This window comes from Salvelinus fontinalis, chromosome 35, assembly GCF_029448725.1.
Source record: "Salvelinus fontinalis isolate EN_2023a chromosome 35, ASM2944872v1, whole genome shotgun sequence".
NCBI classification, from domain to species: Eukaryota; Metazoa; Chordata; class Actinopteri; order Salmoniformes; family Salmonidae; genus Salvelinus; species Salvelinus fontinalis.
Window position 1 is genome coordinate 4537870 of NC_074699.1, and position 27297 is coordinate 4565166.

The 27297-nt window shown below is 42.3% G+C and overlaps 1 long non-coding RNA gene across 1 annotated transcript; it reads left to right on the top strand.

Moving 5' to 3' along the window:
• Positions 1-1312: 1312 nt before the first annotated feature.
• On the top strand, positions 1313-4584 carry LOC129834970 (uncharacterized). The gene is made up of 4 exons (XR_008756339.1): positions 1313-1565; positions 2392-2457; positions 2708-2875; positions 3513-4584. It is a non-coding gene; the product is annotated as an uncharacterized LOC129834970 (long non-coding RNA).
• The last annotated feature ends 22713 nt before the right edge of the window (positions 4585-27297 follow it).

Consider the following 27297-nt stretch of genomic DNA (forward strand, 5'->3'; position numbering starts at 1 on the left):
CTCTCAGGAGCTCATTAGTGCGGGAAACTAAGGGCCCAGCTAAAACAATGTTGCATGTTCGCTAGCGAGCTGGACCAAGTCGATACAATGTTGCAAGGTTGCTAGCGAAAGCTCAAGACAGACAGAGAGGGAGACAGGTGGAGTAGAGAGATTAATGCGATTGAAAGAACCTGAACAAACTGTCACTGGTTTAAACCTAAGCACGGAACATGGAGATGCCTTCAAATTATGTAGGCAACACCACTCAAATTTACGTAAGATAATTCAAAATAGTCCCTTTAATATTCAGAATGTTGAATACACTTCAGTGGTGTTAGTCGGAATTTGAGAAAGTATCCACAGAAAAGCGTTATTAACCCCACGTTTTATGTATATACTGTATATATAAAATATTACTACACAAAATTAGCAACAACTTACATCCCTACATCACACATGTCAAACAAAACAAAACACAGGTATAAACAAGAAAATACTACAATATATATACGTACTATATATCTATATATATATTATATATTATATATTATATATACTATATATATATATATATACTATATATATATATATATACTATATATATATATATATATACTATATCCTTCATGTCAAAAACATGGGTAGTGTTCAAAAAGGTAAATAAGCAAGGTTTTTCCAAAACTCTATCACAGATTTACATCCATAGAACAAGTGAGTCAGATGTTCACCTTTTTTTAGCAGAAAACGCAGATATCTTCAATGTCAACACATTTGGACAACATAGAATTACATGGATATATCTTATGTAGAATCTTAAAGTGCACTTCCTTAAATTTGTTTGGTATACAATATCTGTAAGGCATCAACCAAGCTTTTTTTCCAGACATGGTCAGGAATAAGCATGTTCCAGAAAATGTTTCCTCTAGGCGTAAATTGTGTATTTGTTACAACAAGATTTCTCGAGTAAGTAAACGCCTTCCAAACTGAGTTCTGGATAAACTCTGTGATCATCACCAAAGCTAAGATACATTTTCTTAGTGTAGTAAGACCACTGGGAATGGCTTTTTATCACAGAAATAAACTCTCTGAAAGGTATTGGAAACTCATTCAATGGTATAAATTTGAAAGAATATTACCCCTGTTGTCAAACATCAAGAACAAAGTCAATATTCCTCTCATGCCAGCTAGGGTAGAACAATTGCTTATTCCTTATAGTTATGACTGAATTATTCCACAAAAGAGCTTTTATGTGGGGAAAAATTGTGCAGGAAACATATTTTCCAGGACATTAAAGCTTGTTGGTAAAGCCTACACTGAAAAAACGGGACAAGGTGGGCTGTCAGATTTATATGTGATTTACTCAAACATGTTTTGTTTCTCCTCTCAACCCAATTTCATTGCTTGCAATCAATGCAACACGAAGCAAAATCAGATCTACTAGTTTGAATCATGTAGTTGGAGTGTGAACCAATAAAGCTAATTAATGCCGAGTAATGAGGAACAATTCAAATCGCGCAAGAGAAGAACCTTCCAGAAAGAACCCTGGCGCGTTAGTGGTTAAGACAATACCTAGAATATTGGTCAAGGTAAGCATGGTGATTGATTTTATTCAACGTTTGTCTGTGTGGTTGTAGTCAGAATTGTAAGCAGCTACATTATTAGTGATTGCTCCATATCCTAATGTTGTGCTTTTGAGTCTGAAACATATTGGCATGACAGCTAAAGGTAAAAGACCAATGTTGCTAGCTAGCTTCTATGAACAGTAAAACAGGACTAGGTCAAGATTAACATTTTGCAAGGAGGTAAAGTTAGTTGGCGACACACCATGATATTTAACTATTGGTCAAGAACTTCGAATTTACTAAGCCAAGAACTAATGAAGGTTTTCTGATGAGTGCACACCACTTGAGCTAGCTAACATGCTAGCTAACGAATTCTTTGGTGCTTGTGCACGACATCGTCTGCAATCACTTCGCAGCAGCATTTAGTGCGCCAGCTTTTTTTTCTTGTGAGGTAAAAGTAAAAAATTGTGAAAGTTAATGTATTTGCATCAACAACAAAAAAAATCATGACATATTTAAGGTCTAATGATTATACACCTAATCCTATGAGATTGGTGCTTTCATGCAGTTTAACAGTTTGCCCATGGCTGCCTCCATGTCGTAAAACATGGTGCAAAGGTGACATAGACTTATTGAAATGGGATGTGGAGTTCATTTTAGCACTTGAACAGAGTTACTATATATTATGGGTGTCCATTTATCAATACATTTACAATTGTTTGACAAAAAGAAAAACAATTCAACGTATGTGCATATGAGCAGATGCATGCATAAATCAAAAGATAATTGAATCAAACATTTTATAATGAAAAATAATAATAATTTCATGAACAAAATGTATGTTTTACAGGTCCATGATGTTTGCCTACTACATTTGTGCAGCTTTGTCTACCCATTCAAAGGCTGTATAGTGTTGGTGAGTACTGTTATCAAAGGTTGTTTTAATACCCCCCAAAAATTTGCTCCGAATGTCAGTCTTTAGGTCTTATGTTATTTCTGTTCTATTTTTTTGTCCGTGTGAATGTGGAAATGTAAGGGGTGTTCAGAATTGGTGTCAAGTAGGTCCCAACTTATGCATCATTACAAGTTAAGCACCCACATTACGGCCGTACTGTCCGTTACCCATGTACATACAAAAGTGAACTTTTCCCCTACATGTCCCTCAGGAGAAACAGGAGAGAGCCTCGAGGATGTGAAGAAAAGGAACAACAGAGAATACAGTGAAGTTCAAAATGGAGAAGACGTTTGCATACAGGAAACATTAAGTTGTCCATGACGCACCCTTGGTAGAGGACTTCATGGCAAGATGGCCTGCGCTCTTTGAAGTCATTGAGGTAAGTTAGCCATGCTTGTTTTATTGTTGATCTATTGGTTATGTTATCTGGGATTTGTTGAAGGTAGAAGATTATTTTCCCTCAGCTTGCCACATAAGTGAGCCTTATTGGTATGTTAATAGAGTTAAGTATTTCCTTCCTTCCTTCCTTCCTTCCTTCCTTCCTTCCTTCCTTCCTTCCTTCCTTTTTCTTCCGCTCCTGTTCTGTGCCACCTTCATATTCTATCACTACCTGTTCTATTACTGTATCATCTCTGTCTTCCATCTTATTTCATTAGCTACCGTTAGATGCACTTTAAAAAAAATGTATAATTGTATTATTCAGATTAAAGACTCCATGTCCCCAGTGATCAAATTGGCTATGTCTCAAATGTAATCTGAATAGAATAGGAATCTTGGTAAGAACCACTTTTAATTTTAGCCTTGTAATAGGCGGTGTTCAAATATTATAAGCAGTTCAATTTAGTTGACACTTAAAAAAACAAAAAGGACTCCAGTTTTGATTTATTTCTGTCTGTATCATGCTCTTGTGCTTCATGAGCTATACTTTCTGCAATCTAGAGTCCCTAACTGTAAACATTTCATTGACGAATGATTCATTTTATATGATTGACAAGTGTTGCCTTTGTCTTCTTCAGGGCATGGATGAAGAGTCCACCAAGGAGGCCATTGAGGACACTACTGTGAGGATCTACATTATCAAAGACCATGCCGCGAGTGAGGAACCAGAGGACACTGGGATTGTCCTTGAAGGCGTCAAGGTGCTGCAGGATCTGGGCAACGTAGCGTTTGCTGTTGCAGTGCTGTTCGGCCTCAACAGGCAACGTAGCGTTTGCTGTTGCAGTGCTGTTCGGCCTCATGTATGCCATGAACCTCAGTTATCCTACTGAGCTCCGCTACACTTTTGAAGTCTTTCAGAAGGTTTTTATGGAACTGAATGGGGACAAACTTTCTAACAAAGCTGTTGCATTTAAAAACAGGCTGTTTCAGTGAGCTGTTTTGTTGTGTGTTGTGTTGCAGACTGTATGTTGTGTTTCACACTATGTTTGACTGACGTTGAACTTGTTAGATTGTTCACAAAAACTCAGAACAGAATGAGCATGTCCAAAGATGGAGCTATTGTGTTTTCCTTAATTTTCTTTGCTTCTTATGGAAAAAGTTCATTTTCACTTTGTAGTGACTTTTAGTCAATATAATTAACATGCACAAATATGTACACATACCTACCTCATTCTTTGTCCTTTACTCCCTATGAAAAATAACTACTTCATTTTGCAAAAAAATGCATTAGAGAGGGCCCAATCATTGTTAGGACAACTCTTCTTCTTTTTTTTATACAGATATATAGGCTACAGCATCTTGATTTAGACCTGTGGAATTCATTGAAGACTGAATGTCAGTGAATGGACATTCGTCGTTCCAAAGAGCTAAACCGTTCCAAAATATACAATATAATTCTTGAAACGCATGCCTTTTGCCTCCTTTGTCACTGATGAAAATGGTTTCTTGCTCCTTGGTTACACATCTTTAGAAAACTTTGTATTTCCCTATTAATTTGTGTAAATACAAACACTAAGGTAGAAAATGGCAGCATTTCATCTTGAGCTTACATTAATAATTATGTAGAATCTTGTCCATAATATAAATTATGGACAAAGTTATACATAATTATGAGTAACATCGTCAATAAAATGTTAATTATTAAGTAGTGATCAGGTTTACGGAACATAATCATATCCATTTGAAGCTACACATTTATTTCAAATAAAATATACTTTACCAAATCATGTTAAATGGATTCTATTCCATTACAATGCATTTACTTGAACAAATTATATTTGCTTGACAAAAAGAAAAGAGGTAAACTAAAAAAATACTAATTGTGTTTATCTAACATGTTTCATTCATGTGGAACCATTGTACACTTTTGAATTAAGTAAATTCAAAGCACCATTTTTTTTCAGTGTAGCCAATATTTAGCGTGCAATTTTCTATCACGTTTCAGGAGAAGACCCAGATGCAGACAGTGTCGAAGACGACGACTTCATTGCTTGGTCTTCCGTGATCTGCCACGGGTCCGGGAGACGTGCTGCACCATGAGCTGGGTTATTTCTTAGGCAGAAAGTGGGCGACTTTGGAAAACCGGTCCACTACTGTCAGGACGGGGGGAGACCCATGACAAAGTCCAGGGATATGTGAGACCAGGGAAGGTGAGGAACAGGCAGAGGTTGAAGGAGATCAGACGGAATCTTGTTCTGCGCACAAATCGTGCATGCGGCAACGAACGCAGAGACGTCAGTAACCATGGTAGGCCACCAAAAGCGTTGTCGCACAAAAGGCCAGAGTCCAACTGGAGCCCGGGTGGCAGGCAAGCTTGAAGGAGTGGGCCCACTCCAGATCCGAGGAGCGGACAGCGTCAGGAACAAACATCCGGTTATTTGGGCCAATCCACCACCGCTCTCACCTTCCCGGGATCCATCTGTACACTCCCTGCAGCGATGATGTATCCCAGGAAGGGGATGGTGGAGCGATGGAATTCGCACTTCTCTGCTTTCACAAAAAACTGGTTCTCCAGGAGGCGTTGGAGAACCTGTTGGACGTGGAGCACGTGTCCTTGGGCGGAGCGGGAGAAAATGAGGATGTCGTCGAGGTATACGAAGACGAACCAGTTCATCATGTCACGGAGAACATCATTCACCAAAGCCTGGAACACAGCAGGGGCATTGGTAAGGCCAAATGGCATGACCAGACACTCGTAGTGACCGCTGGACGTGTTGAAGGCAGTCTTCCACTCGTCCTCTTCTCGTATCTGCACCAGGTGGCAGGCGTTCCGTAGGGCCAGCTTGGAGAACACGGTGGCCCCCTGGAAAGGCTCGAAGGCCGTGGCGATGAGTGGTAGCGGTTCTTCACCGTGATGTCATTGAGGCCCCGGTAGTCAATGCATGGGGGCAGGGTTTTGTCCTTCTCCACAAAGAAGAACCCTGCACCGGCTGGGGAGGCAGAAGGACGGATGAACCGTGCAGCTAGGGAGTCCTCAATGTAGGTCTCCATAGCCTTGGTCTATGGACCCGACAGAGTACAGTTGTCCCCGGGCCGGAGTGGTGCCTGGGAGAAGGTAGATCCCGCAGTCATAGAGTCGGTGCCGTGGAAGCGAATGGCCTGGGCCTTACTGAACACCTCCCGGAGGTCCTGGTACTCCGTGGGAACAGCGGAGATGCGCAGGGCAACTTCCGAGCCCCCAGGAAGACGTCCTGGGCAGGCTGCACTGACTTCAGGCAATGAACGTGGCAGAACGGGCTCCAGCCCATGATGGCACCAGCAGACCAGTCAATAAGGGGATTGTTTCGCTGGAGACAAGAGAATCCCAATACCACAGAGCCTGAGACTTAATAAGCAGGAATTGGATCGTCTCGGTGTGTTCCCTGACACACGTAGGTTGATGGGGGGTGGTATTGTGGGTGTCCCGGCCTATAGAGCACCCATCCAGCGCTCTAACGTCCATGGGAATGGAGAGGGGCTGAGTGGGGATGCCTAGCTCGGACGCCAGGGTTGCGTCCATAAAGCTCTCATCGACCCCAGAGTTGATGAGTACCCGGAGAGATTTCAACTGGTTCCCCCACAGCAAGATGGCATGAAATGGGGTGCGAGAAAGGGGAGAGGAAAAGTTATCCGTTTTGAGTACTCCAGGTTACTCGCTCCTACCGGTGATACTGGTCATTTAGTGGACAGGTGGCCACGAAATGACCAGTAGTCCCGCAATACAGGCAACTCTTCATGTGAAGCCTGCATTGCCGTTCGGCTGGGGACAGCCTAGCTCTGCCTAGTTGCATCGGCTCAGGGAAGAGGTGAATTGGCAGACTTCGGAGTCTCACGGGGGAACTTGGGTAGCCTCGGGTCCTCTCGGCAATGGAGCCATCGGGGACTTGCAGAGGGTCTCGGGGGCTAGGAGGAAGCCATCGAACCTTCTCTCCTTCCTTTGCCCATTGATCTGGATGGTCAAGGCGATGAGTGAGTCGAGACCTGTCTTTTTCTTGTTTCTGTTTTCTAGTTTTCCCGGTTTTGACCATTCTGCCTGCCCTGACCTCGAGCCTGCCTGCCGTTCTGTACCTTGTCACACCACCCTGGATTATTGACCTCTGCCTGCCCTGACCCCGAGACTTCCCGGGCTGCAAGCTCGTCCTTTACTTCCTCTGATAATCCGTGCAGGAACATGTCGAACAGCGCTTCCGGGTTCCGGGCACTTTCAGCTGCCAACGTGCCGCAATCGACCGCATAGTCTGCCACACTGCGGGAGTTTTACCAAAGCTGGAGTAACTTCCGGGCAGCCTTTCTCCCGGGCAATGGAGCATCAAAAACTTTCAAAAACCTCCTCCATGGACTCCTCTAGACTGAAGCATATGGCCAACTGTTGTTCCCATACTGCCGTCGCCCAGGCGAGAGCCCTCCTGGACATGTGATGAGATACGCTATCTTAGAGCGGTCCGAGGGGAAGGAGGAGGGCTGCAGTTCAATGATGAGGGGACACTGAGCAAGAAATGCCCGACAGTTGCCGACTCTCCATTGAAGCGTTCCGGGGGAGGTAAGCGGGGTTCCCGGGAAATAAGGGTGGCCAGGGAGGTTGCGTTGCTAACAGCCGGGTCACTGAGAGGCTGGGAAGTTACTGTCATGGTAGACTGCCTAAGAGACAACCCGCGGAATTGCTCCAGCAATGTGTTCTGGAACTCTTCCATAAGACCACAAAGCAACTCCTCGTGCCTTCCAATGGTGGCTCCTTGGGAGGAAATGGCGTTGCAGACCTGGTTCGAATCTGCTGGGTCAGTCACGGCCAGTTCATACTATCACGTTTCAGGAGAAGACCCAGATGCAGACAGTGTCGAAGTAACAAAAGTGTATTACTAGAACAGGAGGCAGGCAAAACGACAGGCAGAGGTCAGTGAACCAGATCAGAGTCCATAAGGTACAGAACGGCAGGCAGTCTCGGGGTCAGGGCAGGCAGAGGTCAATAATCCAGGGTGGTGTGACAAGGTACAGAACGGCAGGCAGGCTCGAGGTCAGGGCAGGCAGAATGGTCAAAACCGGGAAAACTAGAAAACAGAAACAAGAAAAAGACAGGTGCGAGGGGAAGAACGCTGGTAGGCTTGACAAACAAAACGAACTGGCAACAGACAGAGAACACAGGTATAAATACACTGGGGATAATGGGGAAGATGGGCGACACCTGGAGGGGGGTGGAAACGAGCACAAAGACAGGTGAAACAGATCATGGTGTGACACTTTCAGGGATATAATTACATTTCAGTAAAAACTGAAGACCTCCCAACTTATTAAACACATTGTTTGGAATGAAATACCAAATTGATTCTGTATTGACTGAACATCTTTTCAATCAATTGATCTAGAAAGTGTTATTTACATCAACAAAATCCAACACTTCCAGACCTCCTTCAGAGCTTTTATTTGAGAGTATTGACTTTTTTTGGTTTGTGAGACATATCTCCAGATTAAGTCAAGAAAGGTCTTGTTGATCTCTTTACAGGTAGAGGAGATTTACAAATAAAGATAATGAGGGGTACACAAAGCGAGACTGTCCCTCTGCCTTGGACAGAAGCACTCTCCGAAGTATAGAAAGATCCCTTTGAAGCCAATTATTAAATATATTGTTGGTTTTCTTAATTTTAGGAGAGAATATGTTGTCTGACGAAGTGGATTTTGGTTAGATGTATTCCTAAGTATTTAACACAGTCCTTTACAGGAATATTTTATATTTCTTTATCATCAGAGTCATACAAACATAAGATTTCACATTTAGAAACGTTCAGTTTTAATTCAGATGCAATAGAGAATGCAGTGATGTTATTAAGGGCATGGGCGACCTGGTCTTTGTCTTTTAAAAAAAGAGTAGTATCGTCAGCCAGTTTGGAAGTTTTGATTTCTCTGTAAAAAATGGATAAGCCATTCAAATTTGCATTATTCAGAATATCTAGAGATAGATGTTCCACTACGAAAATGAGTAAAAAGGGCAAAATTGAGCATCCCTGTCGTACACTTCCGTTGATACTGAATCTTTTGGATGTATTAAGGTTTAGTATCACAGAACTATTTATATCTTTGTAAAACATGATAACATTTTCACTGAAACCAAAAAGTTAAAGAGACCCGGAAGATAAATTCATGTTCAATTGTGTCAAAGACTTTACAGAAGTCCAAAAATAAAACAACATCATCTGAATCAATTGCATCCGAATAATCTAAAAGGTCCAAGGCTAAACTAATATTGGAGTTTATGTGACGGCCCTTCACAAATCCTGTTTGAGTCTAATTTATAAATGTATCTATTCCTTTCTTTAATCTTTTGGCATAAACCAGAGGAATCAATTTGTAATCAATATTTAATCGAGTTGTAACGTTCGTCTATTTCTTCCTCCTCCTCGGATGAGGAAAGGCGAGAAGGATCGGACCAAAATGCAGCGTAGGTGGAATACATGATGAATTTATTAAATAAAGACGAACACGAAGAACACTTGGATAACTACAAAACAATAAACGATGTGAACAAACCTGAACTAGAGAACATAACGCACTAACAGGAACGAACACATACACGAACGAAAACGAAACAGTCCCGTGTGGTGCGACATACACAGACACAGGAACAATCACCCACAAACAAACAGTGTGAACAACCTACCTTAATATGGTTCTCAGAGGAAACGTAAAACACCTGTCCCTGATTGAGAACCATATCAGGCTAAAGACAATGAACCTAAACATAGAAACACATAACATAGAATGCCCACCCCAACTCACGCCCTGACCATACTAAACAAATACAAAAACAAGGAAAACAGGTCAGGAACGTGACACAAGTAATTTGTCTCCAATTGTCAATGAGGCGGCAGATAGCCTAGTGGTTAGTGTTGGGCCAGTAACCGAAAGGTTGCAAAATCGAATCCCCGAGCTGAATCTGCCGTATAACAAGGCAGTTAACCCACTGTTAACTGTTAATAAAAAAATGAGAGAAGGTTCTTTATCAGGCTTCAGAATCAGTGGAATAAGGCCCTGTTTTGTAGTGGAGACCATTTCACCATTTACAATGCAATCTTGAAACAAATTCAAAATAGGGTCTTCTAGTAACTCCCAAAACTGCCTATAGAATTCAACTGACAGGCCATCAGGGCCAGGTGATTTCCCTTTTTCCATTGAATTCAGAGCGTCTCTAATTTCTTCTATTGACACAGGTGAATCGCAAACTGAGTGGAAATCTGTGGATGGAATTCATATGTTTGAATGAATGATTAGAATATTCCACCCCAAAACTATATAATTGTATGTAATTGATTAGAATCATCAAATTATTATTAATGATGTGTGTACTGATATGTGTAGTCTTAGTCAGCAAAATTATAATACATGATGTGTGTAGTTTTAGTCAGAATTAGGGTAAAACAATATAACAATATGTCTCTAAAGTATCTTAAACACAGACTGTCTGAGCAAGATTCGGTGCCGACCTTGGCTAGGGGCCACTGAGAGATTTGGGAAAGGACAGGGAGTGATTCTCACGGTCCCTAATCTTTGTCGACTGGGTAGCAGGACAGTATGTGCGTAGGATACCTACTGTTTGTGCGTATGAATTCTTTTGTGTGCAAGAGTACGTGCGTAAGGAGCTAGTATAAAATTAATGTTTTTTTATAACTAACGAGCGCGCCCGTGAATAAACATTTTGACTATCATAGCCGGGGCCTCCGTCTGTTTCATTTCAACCAGTATCTTACAAATTCTGGGTCGCAGACTGAGTAGTTAATTGAATTGGGTTTATGAACACTGAGAACATAATTCTCGTGACAAAATCATCCTCAATTACAGGGACATAATTCTGAATGTGGCAAATGTAGCTTTCACAACCATCTTCCTGAAATTGAGAGCTGTAAAGGTTTTCATAAAAGGAATTGACAAATGTTGATATTGTAACCTTTGCATAATACATCATTAATTTTGAGAGTTGTTATAGATTTTCTTTTGTAATTTCTCTTTTCAAGTGCAAAAAAATAACTAGTGTTTCTGTCCCCCTCTTCAATCATTTTGCTTTTGATCTGACAAAGGCACCCTTTGCCAGATCTGTGTAAAGCTGTTCTAATTCTAGTTGTAAAGATTGAAAAACAGACTTCTTCTTCTTTAGAAAACTGTCAAGCTTGCTCATCAAATCTTTTTCTCTAAGGTTCTTCAGGTGCTTCAGATCTTCGGCACGTTTAATGGCTACAATTCTGACTTTATGTTTGAAAAATTCCCATCTACTTCCATGACCCATGTCTTTTCTTGCGAAAATATCTTTTGGCTAACATTTTAATGTTTCCAATGAAAATAGGATCTTTAAGAAGTGTGTTAAATGTCCAATATCTTTGAATACCTTTTTAGATTTTTTAGTAGCTTGTAAATTCCGGGAAATCAAATGATGATCAGAAAAGAGAGCCAACTGATGATCTACATCTATAACAAATTGTAACAAAAAGGGGGAAATTAGGAATAAATCTATTCTAGATTTACGTGACATAGTTTTATTGGTCCAGGTACAACCCTTTGCATCTGGATTGAAATAACTCCAGGCATCATCAACAGAGAGATCCTTACATAACGTCGTGATGATATTGCTATTTTGAGAGCTTTGACCCATTCTAGGAGGAAAACGACCAGCAGAGTCATCAGGTGTTTTGTTAAAATCACCTGAGAGAATTAGAAAAGCCTCTGAGTATTTGTTGCGTAAAAATAGTCTTATTTGGAGCATGTGAGTTATGTCCATTCACATTACAGATGATGAAAATAGCATTGTCAAGTTGAACAGTTACTTTGACCCATCTGCCATCCTGTGAAGATGTGGATTCGAGAATGTCACCTTTAAACTTGTGGATAATCGTCAAAACGACAGCAGAATGGTTTGATCCGTGAGTGAAATAGGCCACGACTTCCAACATTTCAAGTCACGTTCACACTAATGAGTTTCCTGAAGAAGGACAAAATCTGCATTACTGCGTTGACAATATAAAAATAAGGCTTTCCTTGTCTCAAACCCATAGCATTCAGGCTAACAATATTCAGTGAGTTGAAAACAAACTCCTGCATTAAAAAATAAAGAGACACAAACTAGACAACAGATGTAGTAATGTGAACAATAGAACAAACTATAAACCTTGAGAGCGTTACTCAGACGGAAAACTACGCTCAGCTGAGGTAGCGGTGGTTAAAGGTACAACAAATCCCTTTTTTTTTCATAAATTATCGTTCGAACTGTAAATTTACTCGTGGCAGTACAGTAAATGTATTCCTGGCAGTACTCATAGTTCAAGTGTGGTTCATGTCATCCGAGTTAACCAGTAATCTTTCTTTGATGAATGCGTGTGGGCCCTTGAATCCAGCCTTCTTTCCCTCTTGTCGTGTTTTCTGTATAAGCAGCCACAGTTTCTCCCTGGCAGTCTTATCCTGCGGTATCAGAGCCTCTTTGATGCAGAGCTTCTTCTCATCCAGAAACGTGTTCCCCTCGGCCATTTTCCAGATGATGTCCCCGTAGTAGCACATAGCTAAGCGCAGGATGACATTGCGAGGTGATCCATCAGATCTTCGTTTCCTAATGTACCACGTCGATCACGTCTCTTAGCTTGTCTTTGATGCACGGAACCACCTTTCCCAGTATATTGTTGACTGCTTCCCTAATGTCCTCTTCCCTCTACCTCTCTTTCACCTTGGATTTTTCCTATTCCACCTGCGAGGGTACCGTTGAAGTTCAGCTACATTCTCACACAGCTCATTATTTTGGGATTGCAGTTTCTTCAGCTCGTTCACGAGGAACGTTACATGTTCCTTGTTCTCGCTCACAACTGTGTGAAGCTGACAGACAGCCTCTGACAAATGTGACCGACCAACTTGATTCAGTCTCATGTAGCAACATTTGAAATTGTGTTTTTTACGTTGGATAAAAGCAGAGACACAGAGCTACAAAATGGTATTAACATGCACTGCATTTTAGGAACAATCAAATCAAACTTTGTCACATGCGCCGAATACAACATGTGTAGACCTTACTGTGAAATGCTTACTTACAGTGGGGCAAAAAAGTATTTAGTCAGCCACCAATTGTGCAAGTTCTCCCACTTAAAAAGTAATTTTCATCATAGGTACACTTCAACTATGACAGACAAAATGAGAAAAACAAATCGAGAAAATCACATTGTAGGATTTTGAATTAATTTATTTGCAAATTATGGTGGAAAATAAGTATTTGGTCACCTACAAACAAGCAAGATTTCTGGCTCTCACAGACCTGTAACAACTTCTTTAAGAGGCTCCTCTGTCTTCCACTCGTTACCTGTATTAATGGCACCTGTTTGAACTTGTTATCAGTATAAAAGACACCTGTCCACAACCACAAACAGTCACACTCCAAACTCCACTATGACCAAGACCAAAGAGCTGTCAAAGCACCAGGCTGGGAAGACTGAATCTGCAATAGGTAAGCAGCTTGGTTTGAAGAAATCAACTGTGGGAGCAATTATTAGGAAATGGAAGACATACAAGACCACTGATAATCTCCCTCGATCTGGGGCTCCACGCAAGATCTCACCGCGTGGGGTCAAAATGATCACAAGAACGGTGAGCAAAAATCCCAGAACCACACGGGGGGACCTAGTGAATGACCTGCAGAGAGCTGGGACCAAAGTAACAGCCTACCATCAGTAACACACTACGCCGCCAGGGACTCAAATCCTGCAGTGCCAGACGTGTCCCCCTGCTTAAGCCAGTACATGTCCAGGCCCGTCTGAAGTTTGCTAGAGAGCATTTGGATGATCCAGAAGAAGATTGGGAGAATGTCATATGGTCAGATGAAACCAAAATAGAACTTTTTGGTAAAAACTCAACTCGTCGTGTTTGGAGGACAAAGAATGCTGAGTTGCATCCAAAGAACACCATACCTACTGTGAAGCATGGGGGTGGAAACGTCATGCTTTGGGGCTGTTTTTCTGCAAAGGGACGAGGACGACTGATCCGTGTAGACAGAATGAATGGGGCCATATATCGTGAGATTTTGAGTGAAAACCTCCTTCCATCAGCAAGGGCATTGAAGATGAAACGTGGCTGGGTCTTTCAGCATGACAATGATCCCAAACACACCGCCCGGGCAACGAAGGAGTGGCTTCGTAAGAAGCATTTCAAGGTCCTGGAGTGGCCTAGCCAGTCTCCAGATCTCAACCCCATAGAAAATCTTTGGAGGGAGTTGAAAGTCCATGTTGCCGCAAAACATCACTGCTCTAGAGGAGATCTGCATGGAGGAATGGGCCAAAATACCAGCAACAGTGTGTGAAAACCTTGTGAAGACTTACAGAAAACATTTGACCTCTGTCATTGCCAACAAAGGGTATATAACAAAGTATTGAGAAACATTTGTTATTGACCAAATACTTATTTTCCTTTTCTCAATAGGGGGTGCTGTTTGCACTTTGTAAAAATTTCGTTCCCAAATTAAACTGCCTCGTACTCAATTCTTGCACGTACAATATGCATATTATTAGTACTATTGGATAGAAAACACTCTAGTTTCTAAAACCGTTTGAATTATATCTGTGAGTAAAACAGAACTCGAGTTGGAGCAATTTTCCTATGAGGAAGTGAGAAATCTGAAATCTGCAGGCTGTTCTGAGGTCGGTTTATTAATTTGCATGTCTTCTATTGGTTGAGATGCACTGCATACGCCTTCCCCTGGATGTCAGCAAATAGTGAGAATTGGAATGGAGTTGCTAGGCAGATCTGAGGCCTTATAAATGGGCTGGTAACGTGGGGTCCTCTCTTTCTTTCATTCGCCATGACGCAAGACAGACCTCAGGATGGCGTTCTAGAAAGCTCCCGTTATAGCCCTTAGATATATCCGGCTCTGATTTTATTCGATATAGGTGTTAAAGACATCATAATGTTGTTATTTTAAACCGAGTTATATCAGTTTATATCAGTATATTGCGATTTTCGGGTATTTATTTGTGCTGCGTTCTAGTGAATTGGGCTCGTCTGGCCCACATGGCTAATGTTTACTGCTAACTCCAAAGTTGAAGGCGACAATCTACAACCGAGCAATGATTCTTTTGGAAGAAGGACAACTTGCCCAAGATTCTGATGGGAGCTCATCAAAAAGTAAGAACTATTTATGATGTTAATGATGAAAAATGTAAAACTCATATTCCGCCATTAATTTCGGTGCGGTCTCGCTTTAACGCACGCTGTATGTCGTAGTAACGTTAATTTAAAAAATCTAACACAGCGATTGCATTAAGAACTAATGTATCTTTCATTTGCTGTCCAACCTGTATTTTTTAGTCAAGTTTATGATTAGTTACTGATTTGATTAGGTGCCTCTCCCAAGATTTCTCCCGACATATTGTTGGCAGCTTGGCTACTATTCTCATTGTATAACCACGATTTGTGCCGCTAAATATGCACATTTTCGAACAAACTCTATATGTATTGTGTAATATGATGTTATAGGACTGTCATCTGAAGAAGTTTGAGAAGGTTATTGAAAAAATTTATTTTTTGCTGGTTTATTCGTTATCGCTATTGTTGGCTTGAATCAATGCTGTTGTGTGGTTGGCTATTGTAGTCAGCTAATATAATGCTATATTGTGTTTTCGCTGTAAAACACTTAAAAAATCTGAAATATTGGCTGGATTCACAAGATCTTTGTCTTTCATTTGCTGTACGCTGTGTATTTTTCATAAATGTTTCATGATGAGTATTTAGGTAATTCACGTTGGTCTCTGTAGTTATTCTAGTTGCTTTGGTGAGTTGTGATGGTGGCTGCAATGGTAGACTATGATTTGTACCTGAAATATGCACATTTTTCTAACAAAACATATGCTATACAATAAATATGTTATCAGACTGTCATCTGATGAAGTTGTTTCTTGGTTAGTGGCTATTTATATCTTTATTTGGTTGAAATTGTGATAGCTACCTATGCAGGAAAAAAATGGTGGGAAAAAAAAGTTGTGTCTTTTGCTATCGTGGTTAGCTAATAGATTTACATATTGTGTCTTCCCTGTAAAACATTTTAAAAATCAGAAATGAAGGCTGGATTCACAAGATGTGTATCTTTCATCTGGTGTCTTGGACTTGTGATTTAATGATATTTAGATGCTAGTATTTACTTGTGACGCTATGCTAGGCTATGCTAGTCAGCTTTTTTACTGATGGGGGTGCTCCCGGATCCGGGATTGTGACCAAGTAGAAGTTCAGCTTCTGGCAGATTGGAAGATCTGAAGACCTGGTAGTTGTTCCTCTGGCAGTATCAGCACAGGTCTGTGCTGGGCTTAGTGCTTGAGATGTGGGGCAGCAATTTTCTCCACAGATTCCTGAAGGAAGACAGACCGACTACACGTACCTCTGGATAATGCAGAAATAATGTGAGATCAATAAAAGTAGTGCCAATCATGTTGGAGGTCAATTAAATAATGAAAACATGGTGCTTATGCTTTACATACCAAGTCTCAGCCAGTTTAAGAACAAATTCTTATTTACAATGACGGCCTACACCGGCCAAACCCAGACAACGCTGGGCCAATTGTGCACCGCCCTATGGGACTCCCAATCATGACCTGGATTCAAACCAGGGTGTCTGTAGTGACATCTCTAGCACTGAGATACAGTGCCTTAGACCGCTGCGCCACTTGGGAGCCAGGGTCTAGATTTCAGAGAAAAGTTCAGACATGGAAATGTCCTCTTTCACTTTTTTCTCCAGTGGGTTTTTAATTGGGGTCGGAGGTAAAGAGGTTGGGAGGATCTTGTCCTGGTCTGTCTTTTTCTTCCTCTTGCTTGAGCTAGCGGCGTCTTGTGTATCCATGCTGCTCTGGCTCTCGTTGCAGCTAGCTAGCACGCCTGCCGTCTTCTGTGAAGCTTGGATATTCCGTCTTATGTTGTCTTTCTGTCATGTTCTTCCAATTCAACTTGATAAAAACAAACTTGCCATATGTAGCGAAAACAAGTTATAGTTAGTTTCTTGCTACACCTAATCCTCAAAGTTGCTTGGATAAGCGAGAACACACTCCCTCTCACAGCGATGCCATGCTCCTCGCATGTAACTCAAGTCTGCAGGTGTGTACATGGTTTGGTACATGTGCCAGGTGATATACATTTTAACGGCAGTACCGGCGCTCTAAAACGTCAGGTAAACAATACTCTCCTGGGGATATTTGGTCTCAGATTTCGAATTGCTGAAGGACCAACCGCACAGACAACCGGTAGTGTAAGTTCAAATGTAATTTTATTGGCTTGTTATTGGCTTGTAAGGAAAACATACTTTTTTTTACATTGCTATGTTTCAGACCATTTATCAAGCATTGGTATAAATGTCTGGTTTATTGGGAAAGTTTGAAACATGACAGAGAGGTGGGGGTGTTCGTTTGATTCGGAATAAGCGTTTATTTTATTTTCGTAATCCCCATTCAACCTGTCTTCTCCCCTTCATCCACACCGACTGAAGTGGATCCAACAGGCGACATCAACAAGGGACCATAGACCCCACACGGATTGACCCGGTCAGTCCATGTCATGGGAAGAGCAGGTGTTCTCAATGACGAGTAGAACATGGCATTTTAAACAAATAGGAGAATGGTTCAATCACGGACAGCCCTGTAATTCACATGCTGCCTACAGGGTACTCCAACACAGACAGGGAAGTCTATAGGAAAACTAATTCTGACCCACATTGAAGACAAATCAATAGAGAAACAGAGCTTGGCAGGTAGCCTAGCGGTTAAGAGCTGAAAGGTTGTTGGTTTGAATCCCCAAGCTGACTATGTGAAAAATCTGTCAATGTGTCCTTGAGTGAAGCACTGAACTGCAATTGCTCCTGTAAGCTTTAAAGTGTACCCCTTCTCTACCACAACAGAAATTGCAACTCAAACCTACATTTACATTTACATTTACAAACCTTTCTCTGAGTAGTTAACACATTGCCACAAATCCCCTGCAATTGTACCCCCAAAACATTATCTGTTCATGTGAAACCAAAAGTCTCTATTGTACAATCTGTTCCCCATATGGGACTACTTTGCCTATCAAAGACACTTTGAGCCTGGTGACGCCTGTCTCAGTCTGACACCATATTCCCCTCTGGGCCCCTCCAGATCTCCACCCCAGCACCCATTACTGCATCCCAGCCCCAGACCCAGCTCTCGCTGGACAGCTATCCCCAGAAGGGCCCTCCAGATCAGGGTTGATTTGCAGCATAAGCCCCCTAGTGATTACCCATTAGCCCTGGTCCCCATTGACTCTGGCTTCTAGCAGGGTAGCATGTGTACCCCTCTATACCCCTCCCTATCGCCATAGTGGCCCTCCCATTGCAGATCCCCCCTCCCCTCTCCTCCCTAATTGGCAGTAAGGGGTATCACAGAGGGCTGGGAAACAGGGAATAGATGGTGACATCTGATCTGATGTCCACTTAAAATCAAAATAATGTTGAGCTCTACTTTGTTGTATCACAAGGGGTAGTCTGTAGGGGCAGGGTGCTTTGATTGGATGATTGATAGGTCATTATAGAAACAGGATCTCAGTTTAAGTGTGAAAGGAGAAGGTGTTGTCTACAGGAAGAACACCTGACTGTGACCAAATATGAATTTGTTGCACAGAACATGAAGCTAGATTTAGGGTTAGGATAGTGGTTGAGGCTAGCGTTGAACTGAATTCTGAACATGAGGCTAGGGTTAGGGTTGTGGTTAAGGCTAGGGTTAGGGTTGAACCAGGATGTGGACATGAAGTTAGGGTTAGGGTTGTGGTTGAAGCTAGGGTTGGGGTTAGGGTAATGGTTGTGGTTGAAGGTTCAACTGAAATGTGGACATATGAAGCTAGGGTTGGGGTTAGGGTAATGATTGTGGTTGAAGGTTCAACTGAAATGTGGACATATGAGGCTAGGGTAAGGTTTAGGGTTAGGGTTGTGGTTGAGGGTTGTGGTTGAACTGGGATGTGGACATGAAGCTATAGGGTTATGGATAGGGATAGTTAAAACAACTGTTACAGTTTTTCTCATTCTCATACAAAAATTTTTTGGGAACATTGCAAACAAGACACAGTACCATTTGGCCTTTTGACAAAACATGAAATGCATTTTCAAAATGTATTTGTCTTCTCAAAACAGCAAACACATTCCTCAAAACTATATGATACCGTAACAATTGCAAATAAAAGCAAGTATACATACCGCTTGAATCAAGGTGACAAAACAGAAAGCTAATCTGTCTTTTAAAAATTCCCTTTGAATCAATGTTTTTTTCTTTGCAGTCATTAAAAGGTGCAGAATTTGGGGCGATTACTATTTTTTTTACGCACACTTCACCAAACAATTTCGTACACATCAAATACTGTCAAACATGGTTCCTGATCAAAAGGAAAATGGAAAATAAGCACATTGTGCAGAATTCATTCATCAATATCATCACAATGCTGACAGGTTTGTGGACTTTCATCACCAGGTAGAAAAACAATTTCCAATAGAAATAAGGACAGGTGAATACAGAGGAGGAAGTGCGAATATGAATGGATAGGCCTCAAACAAAACCAAAGAAAAGCTCTGTAATGGAGACAATGTTGGAGATGACGACTTAGGAGTAACCCAAATGTATTCTCTGCAATGTTGTGAAAAATCATAAAAATATCACTCTGAATCACCCTCCTACAGAATCGTGTGGATCTGCACATTTCTTCAAAGTGACTAGGCTGGATAACTACATCAAACTGGCTGTCAGGCCACTGAATTCTCCAAATCTCTCCACAGACATAGACAGTGAGTTTCAGGGTGTTCTTAGATGTCTTTGGTCTGTTTGGGTCAGACTGATGGTGGTCCTATGAGAACATCTCTCAATCAACACTCCAAACCTCACCAACTCTCTCTTCCTTTTACCAACTAAACCTTCATGCCGTTCCCTCTGTTTACACACCCTGATTAGTTTGGTAAGGGGAAACAATCTCCCAAGAACCCGTGATCTCTGAATCAACGCGCCCCTCTGTCCTACCCTTTATCTCTTCATCCCTCTGTTCACAAAAGAAACAGATTCTCCCAGAATCAGGGAGTGAAATTGGGGATCAGAGCGGGCCGACTCCTGAGCAAACAGACAGCTAATGGACCCGGCTGTCTTCTCCTCCCCTCACATTACCAGCAAAGCAGGGGAATGCAGCCCGGCCAGTCATAATACTAATGCTTAAGCTGGCTAATCCCTTACACACACAGGTCTCATACTCCCTGACTCACACACTGATAGCAGATCATCACTCCACCACCAAGGCAGTGGAAGAGAGTGTGTGAGAGAGTGAGAGTGATGGAATGGGACTCACAACGCACATGTACACCACCGTTCAAAAGTTTGGGGTCACTTAGAAATGTCCTTGTTTTTGAAAGAAACGGTAGGCCAGCATCCCGGAGTCGCCTCTTCACTGTTGACGTTGAGACTGGTGTTTTGAGGGTACTATTTAATGAAGCTGCCAGTTGAGGACTTGCGAGGCGTCTGTTTCTCAAACTAGACACTCTAATGTACTTGTCCTCTTTTTCAGTTGTGCACCGGGGCCTCCCACTCCTCCTTCTATTCTGGTTAGAGCCAGTTTGCGCTGTTCTGTGATGGGAGTAGTACACAGCGTCGTACGAGATCTTCAGTTTCTTGGCAATGTCTTGCATTGAATAGCCTTCATTTCTCAGAACAAGAACAGACTGACAAGTTTCAGAAGAAAGTTCTTTGTTTCTGGCCATTTTTAGCCTGTAATCGAACCCACAAATGCTGATGCTCCAGATACACAACTAGTCTAAAGGAGGCCAGTTTTATTGCTTCTTTAATCAGAACAACAGTTTTCAGCTGTGCTAACATAATTGCAAAATGGTTTTCTAATGATCAATTAGCCTTTTAAAATTATAAATGTGGATTAGCCTAAACAACGTGCCATTGGAACACAAGAGTAAATGTTGCTGATAATGGCCTCTGTATACCTATGTAGATATTCCATAAAAAAATCTGCTGTTTCTAGCTACAATAGTCATTTACAACATTAACAATGTCTACACTGTATTTCTGATCAATTTAATGTTATTTTAATGGACAGAAAATGTGCTTTTCTTTCAAAAACAAATACATTTCTAAGTGACCCCAAACTTTTGAACGGTAGTGTATGTTCACATAAATTAATGTATACATGCATGAATGCACGCACTCACTCACTGAGTCACTCACTGAGTCACTCACTGAGTCACTCACTCACTCACTCACTCACTCACTCACTCACTCACTCACTCACTCACTCACTCACTCACACACACACACACACACTCACACACTCACTCACACACTACCCCCCCCCTCCACACACACACACACACAAACACACTCATCCCTCTCTCTGCTAGACCCCACCAGCTGTAAAAACCTGTCTCCTCCAGGTTGAACTCATAGCTAGCTAATGGAGAATATGCTAATGCTAGTTTGGAGGGAGGAGCACTGTTGGCTTATGGAGGATTAGGGCTTGTTGGCCAGCCCTGGCCCAGGCTCCCCGCCGTGGTAGCGCACTAATACAGGTGTTAGTAAACTGCCGTTAGCCACCAGCTAATTAGCCCCCATTCAGAGAGCGATTGTCTGGCCGGCTCTGCCATTTGTAGCACTGTTTGCTCGTCAGCAGGGAGGTCTCTCTGTACTGTGGTGGGTCCACCATGATCCGACTAGATCCCCCCCCTTCTCTCTTTCACTCTCTTCTTTCTGTAGTGTCCTGGACAGCAGGACTCATCCCAGAGACAGAGACATGCTCAGGCGGTCTAAAGAGAACCAGAGGCCAGGAGAGGACTGAGGAGAAGAAGGGATCACACAGATTGTCTGTTTTGACCCCTGATTCACTGCTACATATCTGGGTTTATCAGACTCGATTCTCCTGTGTTTCCCCTTTCATTGAGGACTACCATTTTTGCTTTTATAAGAGTTGTTATTAGAGGGGCAAATCTGGCACCAATGATGACAACGGTGCTTGTAGAATCTTCCATATTTCACGACCATGTAATGTATTCATAACAGGTGGTTTGTGTGTTGAGAGAAAGAGAGGGAGACAGAGTGGGAGATAACTCTAAATGCATATGATTGCGAGGTGACATTAAATATATAGTTGTGAGAAAATTGACTTGTGTTTCTTCCAAGTGTAGAACATGTGGGAAAGCAAATAAAGGTTAGTTGGGTGACCTAACATGCCTAAAGCGATTCTGTCGGGAATGTCGGTGGTTCAAAGAAGTCATTAGTCTTCTCCAGCGCCGTCACAAAGAGGAGATTTAAAACAGCAAACAGAAACAGATCGTGGAAAACTCAAAGCCAAACACACATATCCACTAAGAGGCTTTGGTGTATTATGCTGTTCTGTCCCCATACAAACCCACAAATTCAAATGTGTCTCCCTCTCGCTCTTTTTCGCCTAAGAAAGTCTTATCGTGTCTCGTCCTGTGTTGTTTGTAAGGACTTTTGAGTCCAGCAGCCAATTCTGTTAGGTGGACTGTCCTTGAGACAGATTTTTGTCTCGTAGTAAGTAAGCAAAAAGTCCGAACTTTTTGTTGGAAATTACACTTACCACTCTGAAGAGTTCTAAATAATGAGCAAATGAAGACATTTATTTAATTACAGTTGACACAAAACAACTTTGTATCTCAGCCATCAGCTGTATCTAGCTGCTGGTGGGAACTTAATATGCATGGATAAATAACATTTGTGGAGTACCTTCCAAAGAATGCAGAAAAAACGATTATTTCAAATGTATTTCAAGCCCTTTACAAGAACTATTGCCAGCTGGCAAATTTCTTCACGGACATTTTCAATCTCTCCTTGTCCCAGTCTGTAATCACAACACGTTTCAAACTGACCACCATTGTCTCTGTTCCCAAGAACTCCTAGGTAACCTTCCTAAATGACGACCGCCCTGTAGCACTCACATCTATAATTATGAAGTGCTTTGAAAGGCTATTCATGGCACACATCAACTCCCTCATCCCAGACACCCTGGACCCACTCCAATTCCCATACCGCCCCAACAGATGATGCAATCTCAACTGCACTTCACACTGCCCTCTCTCACCTGGACAAGGGGGGCAATAACTATGTGAGAATGCCGTTCATAGACTTCAGCTCAGCGTTGAACACCATGGTATTGAACGCTGAGCTGTAGTCTATGAAATTGTTCGTTATGCCCTTGGGCTGTATATAATAATCGCCATGCTCCGAAGTCACCTCTCATTCACATAGCTCTCTCAGATATTTCAATTCTTATTAGCCAATGTCCGTCACGTGATCGGAACCATCTCAGACATCACGGCTCCGAAGTACAAGTGAAGACAGACACATCGGAATACAATTGTGCACGTCCTTCTTATCAAATTCCCGAGAACTGTGCACATTTACTTTCTCAGCAAAAGCACTAGCCTATGTCAATCTACTATCCCCAATTGTCACGCCTGCTCCCGTTCTTCTTCCTGCATTACACACTCCTACCACCATCATTACGCACACCTGCTTCCCTTGTCACGCGCATCAGCGATCCATTGCACTCCCCTGGACTCAATCGCCTGTGTTATTTCCTACCCTATATCTGTCTGTTCCCCAGCGCTTCAGCATTAATTGTCGTATATCTTTGTATTACCCGGTTCTGACGCTGTTCCTGTCCTGTTCCATGTCTGTGTAAATGAAATATTCACTCTCCGTACCTGCTTCTCATCTCCAGCGTCGGTTCTTAAAGAATGCTGAAGCCATCAAACAAAGTATTGGGGAGTGCTGGCGTTTCGGTTGGTGGTGATGTCGGGTCCGGGGCCACCGCCGATGGAACCAGGAGTGCCTCAGCTGGCTCATCGGGCTTCCACGCCCTAGCTGGCTCGAGAAGTTTCCTTGCCCTGGTTGGCTCCGCAGGTGCCCATCCCACGTCAAGCTTCCGCTGGATCATCAGGGTTTTAAGCCTCAGCCGGCTCGCCAGGCGTCTACGCCTCAGCCGGCTCCCACGTCCCAGCGGGATCATCAGGCTGTCACGCCTCGACCGGATCGTCAGGCTCCCACGCCTCAGCCAGTTTGTCAGGATCCTACGCCTCTGCCGGTTCGTCAGGCCTCTATGCCCCCAGCTGGCTGGTGCTTCGGGCGACCCATCAGGCTAGCCCAGGTGGCGCCCCTAGAGGGAGGGGGGGGGGGGGGGTTTACTGTCATGCCTGCCCCCGCTCTCCCTCGGCGCCAGGCTACCCTGCATTACGCACTCCTGCCACCATCATTGCGCACACCTTCTTCCCTCATCACGCACATCAGCAACTAATTGCACTCACCTGGACTCAATCACCTGTGTTATTTCCTTCCCGACGTCTGTCTGTTCCCCAGCTCTGTTCCCCACTTCAGCATTAATTGTCGTATGTCTTTGTTTTACCTGGTTCTGATGCTGTTCCTTCCAGTTCCATGTCTGTGTAAATTAAATATTCACTCGCCATTCCTGCTTCTCATCTCCAGAGTCAGTTCTTACACCCATAGTACAAAGGTTTAGTTAGCGTACCCATTCAATTGGTCAGCTTGTCATTCTGTGCCAGAAATGTCACGTTCCTGACCTATTTCTGTTAGTTTGTTATATGTGTTAGTTGGTCAGGACGTGAGTTTGGGTGGGCATTCTATGTTTTCTGTTTCTATGTTGGTTTATGGGTTGCCTGGTATGGCTCTTAATTAGATGCAGGTGTTTGGCGTTCCTCTAATTAAGAGTCATATTTAGGTAGGTGTTTTCACAGTGTTCGTTGTGGGTGATTGTCTCCTGTGTTTGTGTATGTCGTTACGCCACACGGGACTGGTTTCGGTTTGTTTGTTCAGTGTTTTTTTATGTGTAGGCTTTTTTCCCTGTTAGTGCGTTCTCGTGTGTTATGTGAGTCCGTCGTTCAGATCTGTCTACACCGTTTTTTTGTTTTGTTAGTTTATTAGTCAAGTTCGTGTTTTCGTGTTTTTTCTTTAATAAATAATTTCTACAAACTCAGCTGCATTTTGGTTCGATCCCTGCTCCTCCTCTTCTGATGAAGAGGAGGAGGAAAGCCGTTACAAGAAACAAATATTCCAAACAGACTCTAGGACCGTTGTGGGACAAAAGATCCAAAAATCATACAACCACTGTACATCAAACAAACTGTTAAATGCCTCATTAAATGACAAAAAACATTGAGGTTATAATCAATTATGTTTATGGTTAAATAGTTTCGAGATGTTGAATGCCTCCGCTCAGATTGCAAGGTGTGTGGTATTGCGATGCGCATCAGGCACTGGCCTTTCTCTCCCAGCGAACAGTGCCACCAGTATGTCGACAGAATCAAGCCTTTAGACGTTCACATGAATTAATCTACATTATACTTGCCAAACATATATTGGCGTTAAGCCTATATATACAGTTGAAGTCGAAAGTTTACATACACTTAACTCGTTTTTCAACCACTCCACAAATTTCTTGTTAATAACAAACTATAGTTTTGGCAAGTCGGTTAGGACATCTACTTTGTGCATGACACAATTCAATTTTCCAACAATTGTTTACAGACAGATTATTTCACTTATAATTCACTGTATCACAATTCCAGTGGGTCAGAAGTCTACATACACTAAGTTGACTGTGCCTTTAAACAGCTTGGAAAATTATGTCATGGATTTACAAACTTCTGATATGCTAATTGACATAATTTGAGTAAATTGGAGGTGTACCTGTGGACCTGTGGATGTATTTCAATGTCTACCTTCAAACTCAGTGCCTCTTTGCGTGACATCATGGGAAAATCAAAAGAAATCAGCCAAGACCTCAGAAAAAAATTGTAGACCTCCACAAGTTTAGTTCATCCTTGGGAGCAATTTTCAAACGCCTGAAGGTACCACGTTCATCTGTACAAACAATAGTACGCAAGTATAAACACCATGGGACCACGCAGCCGTCATACCGCTCAGGAAGGAGACGCGTTCTGTCTCTTAGAGATTAACGTACTTTGGTGCGAAAAGTGCAAATCAATCCCAGAACAACGGCAAAGGACCTTGTGATGATGCTGGAGGAAAAAGGTACAAAAGTGTCTATATCCACAGTAAAACAAGTTCTGTATCGACATAACCTGAAAGGCCGCTCAGCAAGGAAGAAGCCACTGCTCCTAAACCGCCATAAAAAAGCCAGACTACGGTTTGCAACTGCACATGGGGACAAAGATCATACTTTTTGGAGAAATATCCTCTGGTCTAATGAAACAAAAATAGAACTGTTTGGCCATAATGACCATCGTTATGTTTGGAGGAAAAAGGGGGAGGCTTGCAAGACGAAGAACACCATCCCAACCGTGAAGCACAGGGGTGGCAGCATCGTGTTGTGGGGGTGCTTTGCTGCAGGAGGGACTGGTGCACTTCACAAAATAGATGGCATCATGAGGGAGGAAAATTATGTGGATATATTGAAGCAACATCTCAAGACATCAGTCAGGAAGTTAAAGCTTGGTCGCAAAATGGGTCTTCCAAATGGACAATGTGTAATGGGTGAGTGCTGGGGGCAGGGAAGTCAGGCGCAGGAGAACGGACTTGTTATAAAGGGAGTCGTTTAATAAGTGCTCACAAAACTCCAAAAAACAAAATATACAAAATAATAAAAGTGGGTTCAAACCCGTCGCGCACCAGAACATAACTTGCACATCACATACAAACAAACAATCACCGACAAGGACATGAGGGGAAACAGAGGGTTAAATACACAACATGTAATTGATGAGATTGGAACCAGGTGTGATGTAAGACAAGACAAAACCAATGAAAAATGGATCAGCGATGGCTAGAAGGTCGGTCAACCGCCGAACACTGCCCGAACAAGGAGAGGAACACTGCCCGAACAAGGAGAGGGACCGACTTCGGCGGAAGTCGTGACACAATGACCCCAAGCATACTTTCAAAGTTGTGGCAAAATGGCTTAAGGACAACAAAGTCAAGGTATTGGAGTGGCCATCACAAAGCCCTTACCTCAATCCTATAGAATATTTGTGGGCAGAACTGAAAAAGTGTGTGTGAGCAAGGAGGCCTACAAACCTGACTCCATTACACCAGCTGTCAGGAGGAATATGCCAAAATGTACCCAACTTATTGTGGGAAGCTTGTGAAAGGAACGCTTGTGAAACGTTTGACCCAAGTTAAACAATTTAAAGGAAATGCTACCAAATAATAATTGAGTGTATGTAAACTTCTGACCCACTGGGAATGTGATGAAAGAAATCAAATCTGAAATAAATAAATCTCTACTATTATTCAGACATTTCACATTCTTAAAATAACGTGGTGATCCTAACTGACCTAAGACAAGGAATTTTTATTAGGATTAAATGTCAGGAATTGTGAAAACTGAGTTTAAATGTATATGGCTAAGGTG